Genomic DNA, 8,737 nt, shown 5'->3' on the forward strand with positions numbered 1-8,737 from the left:
TACAGCCCGTGAAGTAGATGGAGCGCTCCCAGTTCGAAGGGCCAATGGGCTTTGTTTACTTTGTTTCGCGGCTTTAGTATAGGGACAGCGTATTGGCTATTGATATATCAATCACTTGGGCTTCTAGCCAATGAGTTTACCTTTCCAACGCTGCTAGGCGTGTCCAGGTATGATACGTATGAGCCGAGATATAAAGCTGCGTCAACACGGCAGACAACTCACTTTGCGCATATTTTGCGCATATATTGTTCATATTTAGTTCTTGTCATATTTTCATGATATGGCCAATATCTCAATATGAATGTGTGAACAAATTATGTTTTGAATCATGGAGAAAGGTTTTATAGTCACCAAAATGCTTCAGTAATGTTTCCAGTGTCACAGAAGTAGAGCAAATGCATTTGGCACAATTTGGCCATTTGGAGACATTTTGGAGAGGTTTGTGCCGCCAGTGACAACACACCATAAAAACTCCATTAACTCCCCAAGGTTTAGGCCTAGAACTCCAAAATTTCTTCCAGGTGTAGTTGGCATGATGTAGAAGGTATTTGGCATATTGCCATATGCCTTACATATAAAGCACATCCTAGTTATTGTAGTTCAATTATGACCTATTATTTTCGAAGACAAAAAAAATGGCTTTAGTGCCATGTCTGAACTGATGTCATTTAGGTTGTGTGTATGATACATGCCAAATACATATCTATAGAAACTAGAGCTTCTCAGCTTTCAAATGAAGTATCATACATCCATCTAGGACAGTCATACTCAAGTAGTGGCCCGCGGGCCTTTTGTGGCCCGCGGGGTGTCTATTAATGGCCCTCGAGCTGTTTTGAAAAGTTTTTTTAATCATTAAAAAAAAAAAATAATAATAAAAAAAAAAATCGTGCTGGGCGCTCTTATTTTGAAACCGCGCGCCGCCATCTCAATACGAGGCTGGGGGTTGCAACGATAAACAGATAGCACTCCAGCCCACAGACCGCTCCAGCCCTCCCAAACTCGAGGCTGAGAGTCCATCTCAGCAGCAGTCAAGGCCGACTTAGGGTCGTTTTAGACGCAGAGACGTAAGCACGTAATTTACACAAGGGACTTGTTTTAGACAAGTTTTGATTTACGGTTCCTTTAAGGTTCCTTAAGGATTGCGCGTGTTGCAAGGGGATTCTCCGCCAGAACAGTAGGGGGAGCAACGAACGAATCTGTGGGCGTGGAAGTGGAAATCGCTGGCTTGTTTATATTTATAATTATCATAATTCGTTCTTGTGTTTTCTTCTTCTCCTTCTTCAAAATTCTTCATTCGCTTCTGTCACAGCCTTTTAAAAATGGCGCTATTATGCTGTAAAACCGGAAATGTGAGACTCCTGAAAGGATGTGGTTAGCTGGCCAATCACAGTCTTTGCGAGCTGCGTAGGGCCGTAGTGTTTTAGTCGCATAGTCAGGAATTTTTACCGCGCAAGGGAGGGTTATGTATCTTACGTGCTTACGCGTTACGTCTAAAACAGAGCATATATCGGCCTCAGTCACACGTATACCGACCGGCCCCTTGAGTCACTGAAAAAAAAAATTGTGGCCCCTCATCATTTCTACTTGAGTACCCCTGATCTAGGACTTAGGGTTACTGTGTTATAAGCTTTTCCATTTGGGTATGTGTATAGGCGAAAAAAAACAAAATACTGCCGGGGCAGAACAGTACTATAGAACAATACAACACAATACAATACAATTTTGCTACACAACACTGCTACACAGTTAATACTGCAATTAACGACACACAAAACATCAATGAAGAAGAACATTGAACAGTTAAAAGCTTTTAAGAAGCAGATTTTGATCTACTGTGGAGTGGTGGTCAAGTGGTAAGGTGACAGTCATGTAAACAGAAGATCATGGGTTCAAACACCATTAAAGCATAGCGAGGGCTCAATATAATCATGTTATCCACAGAATGTTCATATGTAGACATTGGGTAGTGGACATTTTATTCCATCTAGTTCAGTAAGGGAAAACCTTATTTGAAGCAATAGTATGAATGAAGACATGCAGATCCGCAATGAAAAGTATTGCGTTTATCATTGCTCGGTTTTGCTAAATGTTGAGGCGTGGTGGCCAAGGGGTAAGGCGTCGGTCTCCTAAACCAAAGATCAAAGTCAATGAAGACACTCAGAACCTCAAGAAAATAAGAATAAGAAAAGTTTAACTTTTTTTAAAGAGGACATTTTCTATTTATTGAGGCGTGGTGTCCAAGTGGTAAGGCGTCGTTCTCGTAAACCGAAGATCATGGGTTCAATCCCCGTTCACGCCTTGCATGTTCTTGAAGAAATGTCATGCGATCTACAGAATTTACATTGGGGAATGGACATTTGATGCCATCACCTTCGGCAAGGGAGAACCTTAACAGTAGCAATACTGTCATTGAAGTCACTCAGAACTTCAACAATTAAGAACATCATTTTGCAAAGAGCACACATTCAAATTCATGAGGCGTGCTGGCCAAGGCGGTCAGTATCGTGAACAGAAGACCATTGAATCAAACCCCATCAACGCCTAGCAAGGTCTTTGTGAAATGGAATGTAATTTACAGAATGTCATTATCTTTACATTGTGGGATGGACGTTTGTTTTCTTTAGTTCAAGCATGGGAATACTCTTACAGTGATAACTGTGGAGGAAGACATACCGAACCTCAATAAACAAGAAAATTATAAGTTAAACTTTTTTTCAAGATTGGTTTTGTTAATTTCTGAGGTGTGGCGGGCAAGTGGTAAGGCGTCGGTCTCGTAAACCGAAGATCATAGGTTCAATCCCCATTCATGCCTAGCAAGTTCTTGAAGATATGTCATGTGATGTTCAGATAATTACAATTGGGAATGGACAATTGATGCCATCACTTTCAGCAATGGAAGACCTATACAGTAGCAATAATGTGAATGAAGACAAGTAGAACCTCATGGAATAAGAAAAGTTAAAGATTTTATAAAGAGCACATATTCTAATTCATGCGGCGTGGTGGCCAAGTGGTAAGGCGTCGGTCTCTTAAACCGAAGATCATGGGTTCAAACCCCCTTCACGCCTAGCAAGGTCTCGATTTAAGTCTAGATGTAAATCCCATGATGAAATGTCATTGGATTTACAGAATATCTATTCTGTAAATCCAATCCATCAACTTCGGCAAGGAAAAACCTTGACAGTACCAATACTGTGATTGAAGACACTCAGAACTTCAATAATTAAGAACATAATTTCGTGAAGAGCACACATTCAAATTCTTGAGGCATGATGGCCAAGGGGGTCAGTATCGTGAACAGAAGATCATTGAATCAAACCCCATCCATGCCAAGCAAGGTCATTGTGAAATGGAATGTAATTTACAGAATGTCATTATCTTTACATTGTGGGATGGACTTTTGTTTTCTTTAGTTCAAGCATGGGAATACTCTTACAGTAACAATACTGTGAAGGAAGACATACTGAACCTCAATAAACAAGAAAATGAAAAGTTAAACTTTTTTTCAAGAGTGGTTTTGGAAAATGATGAGGCGTGGTGGCCAAGTGGTAAGGCGTCGGTCACGTAAACCGTAGATCATGGGTTCCATTCACGCCTAGCAAGGTCTCGATGTAAATCCCATGTTGAAATGTCATGGGATTTACAGAATATGCATATAGTTACATTGGGGAAAGGACATTTGATTTCATCAACTCCGGCCAGGAAAAACCTTGACAGTACCAATACTATGATTGAAGACACTCAGAACTTCAATAATTAAGAACATAATTTCGTGAAGAGCACACATTCAAATTCTTGAGGCATGATGGCCAAGGGGGTCAGTATCGAGAACAGAAGATCATTGAATCAAATCCCATCCATGCCAAGCAAGGTCATTGTGAAATGTAATTTACAGAATGTCAATATCTTTACATTGTGGGATGGACGTTTGTTTTCTTTAGTTCAAGCATGGGAATACTCTTACAGTAACAATACTGTGAAGGAAGACATACCGAACCTCAATAAACAAGAAAATGAAAAGTTAAACTTTTTTTCAAGAGTGGTTTTGGAAAACATTGAGGCGTGGTGGCCAAGTGGTAAGTCGTCGGTCTCGTAAACCGAAGATCATGGGTTCAATCCCCATTCACGCCTAGCAAGGTCTCGATGTAAATCCCATGTTGAAATGTCATGGGATTTACAGAATATCCATATAGTTACATTGGGGAATGGACATTTGATGTCATCAACTCCGGCAAGGATAAACCTTGACAGTAGCAATACTGTGATTGAAGACACTCAGAACTTCAATAATTAAGAACATAACTTTGTGAAGAGCACACGTTCAAATTCATGAGGCATGATGGCCAAGGGGGTCAGTATCGTGAACAGAATGTTATTATCATTACATTGTGGGATGGACGTTTTTTTTCTTTAGTTCAAGCATGGGAATACTCTTGCAGTAACAATACTGTGAAGGAAGACATACCGAACCTCAATAAACAAGATAATGAAAAGTTAAACTTTTTTTCAAGATTGGTTTTGATCATTTCTGAGGCGTGGTGGCCAAGTGGTAAAGCGTTGGTCTCGTAAACCGAAGATCATGGGTTCAAACCCCATTCACGCCTAGCAAGGTCTCGATGTAAATCCCATGTTAAAATGTCATGGGATTTACAGAATATCCATATAGTTACATTGGCGAATGGACATTTGATGTCATCAACTCCGGCAAGGAAAAACGTTGACAGTAGCAATACTGTGATTGAAGACACTCAGAACTTCAATAATTAAGAAGACAATTTCGTGAAGAGCACACGTTCAAATTCATGAGGCATGATGGCCAAGGGGGTCAGTATCGTGAACAGAATGTCATTATCTTTACATTGTGGGATGGACGTTTGTTTTCTTTAGTTCAAGCATGGGAATACTCTTACAGTAACAATACTGTGAAGGAAGACATACCGAACCTCAATAAACAAGAAAATGAAAAGTTAAACTTTTTTTCAAGATTGGTTTTGGTAAATTCTGAGGCGTGGTGGCCCAGTGGTAAGGCGTCGGTCTCGTAAACCGAAGATCATGGGTTCAATCCCCATTCACGCCTGGCAAGTTCTTGAAGATATGTCTCGATGTAATTCCCGTGTTGAAATGTCATGGGATTTACAGAATATCCATATAGTTACATTGGGGAATGGATATTGGATGTCATCAACTCCGGCAAGGAAAAAACTTGACAGTAGCAATACTGTGATTGAAGACACTCAGAACTTCAATATTTAAGAACATAATTTCGTGAAGAGCACACGTTCAAATTCATGAGGCATGATGGCCAAGGAGGTCAGTATCGTGAACAGAATGTCATTATCTTTACATTGTGGGATGGACGTTTGTTTTCTTTAGTTCAAGCATGGGAATACTCTTACAGTAACAATACTGTGAAGGAAGACATACCGAACCTCAATAAACAAGAAAATGAAAAGTTGAACTTTTTTTCAAGATTGGTTTTGGTAACTTCTGAGGAGTGGTGGCCAAGTGGTAAGGCGTCGGTCTCGTAAACCGAAGATCATTGGTTCAAACCCCATTCACGCCTTGCAAGGTCTTGTGATAGAAAATCTACATGTTGTATTGTTTTGGTCTTTATGAATTTAAGTTTTGTTGCTATTCTGTGTAATTTAAGATAGGGCCTACGTTCTACTCCATGCGGGTCATTTAAAGTGTAAACCGTCAAGGGTAGAGTGATGCATTTTTATTGCCTGCCCTTTCCTATGTTTCTTGTCATGTAAATCACCGTCCATGCAATCCTTTGATGTGTGAGCCTGTTTTCTCGACCCCCTGGCTAGCGTCAACCAAGCCAGGGGTTTAGATGACACGGCCACTACCCCCTCCAATGGCATTCCCCACAGCTGCAGTTGTAAAGATAACCATCTGGTACACAAAGGCTTTTGGTATTGGGGGACCACCCCCTAATAAACCCAAACGAATAAGAACTCATTGATTGGAAGACTCAGTGGACTTCTCCTCAGCGTACCTTCAGAGAATGAAGTAACACGCCAAGAGAAGCTCTCATCTGAGGCCTCAGATTATTGTAATGTATGCCTGTTATGTTGTTTGTTGATGCATGTTGTGATGTATCTTTGTTCGTACTTTTAATACAAATATATGTAACCACTAATTGTCAACAGTATTGTGTGCTTTTTGCATCTAAATATCTCATCTGCTTAGACGCAATATCTGACACAGAAATTGCCACGACAGTTTGGGGGATGAAGTAGGGGTTCTTCAGTACGGTATCCAAAGGAAAAAGAATTCGAGCAGGTGAGATCACAATACTGTTAAAGCTTCCAAATAAAATCTGTTACAGGAACGGTATATAAATGTTTCGGTAAACGTAAACTTATATCTAAACTTAGGCCTCGTTCAAAGAAACTCTGTTATAGGAACATGCGGTAGCTCCGTTTCGCTTCCGTCAATATATGGCTATATAGGTAACAGAAAGGGCAGCTAGGGTCTGTCGAGGGAACGGGAAAAAGGGAAACCCGTTGAAGCGCGGTTGGTGTTATATATATATATATAAATAATAATAATAGGTATTCATTAATAAATATATGTATATGTGTGTAGTAACAAGGAGGTTTCGGCGATATTAGATAATTTGTTAAATAATAACTAGTGTAAAAGGATCTAAAATATGGGGAACAAATCTGGAAAAACGGAGATAACGGGACCTGCGAAGGTGATGTTGGAGAAGCACGGTGAAGCGGCTCTGGAGGGTTTAAAATATTGGTGCAAACTGGGCTTTCCTGAAATGGGGAGTTTTAGCTTAAAACGATTACAGGAGTTAGAGAGACGATTGTTGGAATCCGAAATGAAAAAGAAAAGTTCCAAACTATGTTGGTGTGCGTTTTATTTGTGGGAAAGAGAGGGCCAGGATAGAAAAAAAATCAGTCAGGGACAGAGAGCGTAGAGAGTGTAGGGATTTTTAATCTAAATGTCACCCGAAATATAGACCCGGACCTGGACTGCACCGGTGGACCGCGTGCGAATCCCCCTTCTCCTCCCCCTTATGACAACGCCCCTGAAGCCGCATCATCGGACAATCTCTACCCTGACCTCAAAGATGAGGAGAAAGCACCCGATTGCAGCACGGCAGGAGATAGGCCTGCAACTCGTAGCCAGAGGAAAGCTCCACAGCAGGCGACGGCCACACCGACCAAGCGGGAGCCCGTCGTCAGCCGCTTGAGGAATCAGGGAATGGCGTTCTCCCCAACTCCTCAACATGGGGACGTGATGGATGGACAATTCCCCATGATCGAAGTACTGAACCCCCAGGATGGCAGACCAGCATACGTTTTTCGTGCATGGAGACCCAGTGACATTAAGGACATAGCGGAATGGCTCCCAGACCCATCTGTAGTGGGGGGGGCTGCCTTCGCCACAGCCCTTCAAGAGTTGGTCCAACAACACAAGGCCTACATCAGCGAAGTTCGCCAACTCTGTACGTACAGACTGACCCTAAGGTGGGGTCGGATCCAAGGCGACATGCCCGGGAGGGACGAAGTGGATTTAATGTTCAATTGGGATCAAGGGTCCGTGTACCGCCGGCTGGTAGAGGGACTGTGTGAACGGGCAAGGGGGGCGTTCCCCATGGTTAGAGATTGGACCGCTATTCGAAAGATCAAACAAACAGAAGGCGAGACGGTGGTTGACTCGATAGACCGCGTTGAAAAGGTGTTCAAGATCCACGGGGGAGTGCCTGTACCAACCGACCGGGTGGTTCAGACTCCGTACGAAGAAAATCTCACCGCGGCCTTCCTGGATGCGTTGACCGACAAAATATCGGAATTCATAGAGACACACTGCATTGGGTGGCGTACCGCCAGACTTGATTTGATTGTAAGTCACGCAACCCACGCAGAAAATCTCTTCATGAAGAAAGAAAAGTTCGAGAAGAATAGAAAAGAAGAGATAACCAAGAAGCTCCAGCTCGCCCAACTGGAGGCCCTGGAGAATCCTAAGCCAACCCGTCGCGACAAAGACCAAGGAACCGACCGGCCAGAAGAGAGAAAGTCCCGTGGAGTAATCAGCCGGGACTGTTTGTATTGTGGCTCCAAAGATCATTGGTTAAAAGATTGTCCCATTAGAAATGAGAAAAACGATGAAGCGGACGGCTGGGAAACCGCACCTTCCCGTGAAGTGACTGTGAATCATCCAAGAGGCAGAGGTGAAGGGGGGATTTCGCATTGACGGGACGCCGGAGCAGGACAGATCCAAGGAGGAGGTATGAGCACCATAACACAAACACAACGCACACAAGCACCACATCCAAATTATTGTTGTATGGTTCTCACCAGCCTTAAGCGAGCTGATCAGCTAAATTTAATATTAGATATGGTTATTTTAAACAACGGGCTATTGTAGACAGTGGACACTCGATTATTACAATCTAACACAACCATTTTAATGGTCAACCATATCACACAACCATGACATGACTCCAACTGACCCAGACTAACCCCGACTGACCCCCGACTGACAACGTGACGGGGACAACAGAAGTGTATTGCCTAATATTGAAAATGCTGATTTTTATATTATGATATTTTGTTAATGTTTTATGGCCAAAATGGCAACAAGGTGAATTAATGAAAGTATGAGAGAGATTGGAAGAGGTATGTGTTATGGAAGGAGAAGAGATAGATGAGAACGTAAGGCAAGACAAGATAAGGAAAGGGGTGGGGAGAGAGATAACCCATCTGCATCGAGT

The 8,737-nt window shown here is 42.2% G+C and overlaps 5 non-coding genes across 5 annotated transcripts; all 5 read left to right on the forward strand.

Annotated features, from left to right (window-relative positions):
- Positions 1 to 2,227: 2,227 nt before the first annotated feature.
- On the forward strand, positions 2,228 to 2,299 carry trnat-cgu (transfer RNA threonine (anticodon CGU)). The gene has a single exon. It is a non-coding gene; the product is annotated as a tRNA-Thr (tRNA).
- A 1,760-nt stretch (positions 2,300 to 4,059) lies between these two features.
- trnat-cgu (transfer RNA threonine (anticodon CGU)) lies at positions 4,060 to 4,131 on the forward strand. The gene has a single exon. It is a non-coding gene; the product is annotated as a tRNA-Thr (tRNA).
- A 401-nt stretch (positions 4,132 to 4,532) lies between these two features.
- trnat-cgu (transfer RNA threonine (anticodon CGU)) lies at positions 4,533 to 4,604 on the forward strand. The gene has a single exon. It is a non-coding gene; the product is annotated as a tRNA-Thr (tRNA).
- A 401-nt stretch (positions 4,605 to 5,005) lies between these two features.
- trnat-cgu (transfer RNA threonine (anticodon CGU)) lies at positions 5,006 to 5,077 on the forward strand. The gene has a single exon. It is a non-coding gene; the product is annotated as a tRNA-Thr (tRNA).
- A 414-nt stretch (positions 5,078 to 5,491) lies between these two features.
- Positions 5,492 to 5,563, forward strand: trnat-cgu (transfer RNA threonine (anticodon CGU)). Its single transcript has one exon. It is a non-coding gene; the product is annotated as a tRNA-Thr (tRNA).
- The last annotated feature ends 3,174 nt before the right edge of the window (positions 5,564 to 8,737 follow it).

This window comes from Gadus morhua, chromosome 10, assembly GCF_902167405.1.
Source record: "Gadus morhua chromosome 10, gadMor3.0, whole genome shotgun sequence".
NCBI lineage: Eukaryota > Metazoa > Chordata > Actinopteri > Gadiformes > Gadidae > Gadus > Gadus morhua.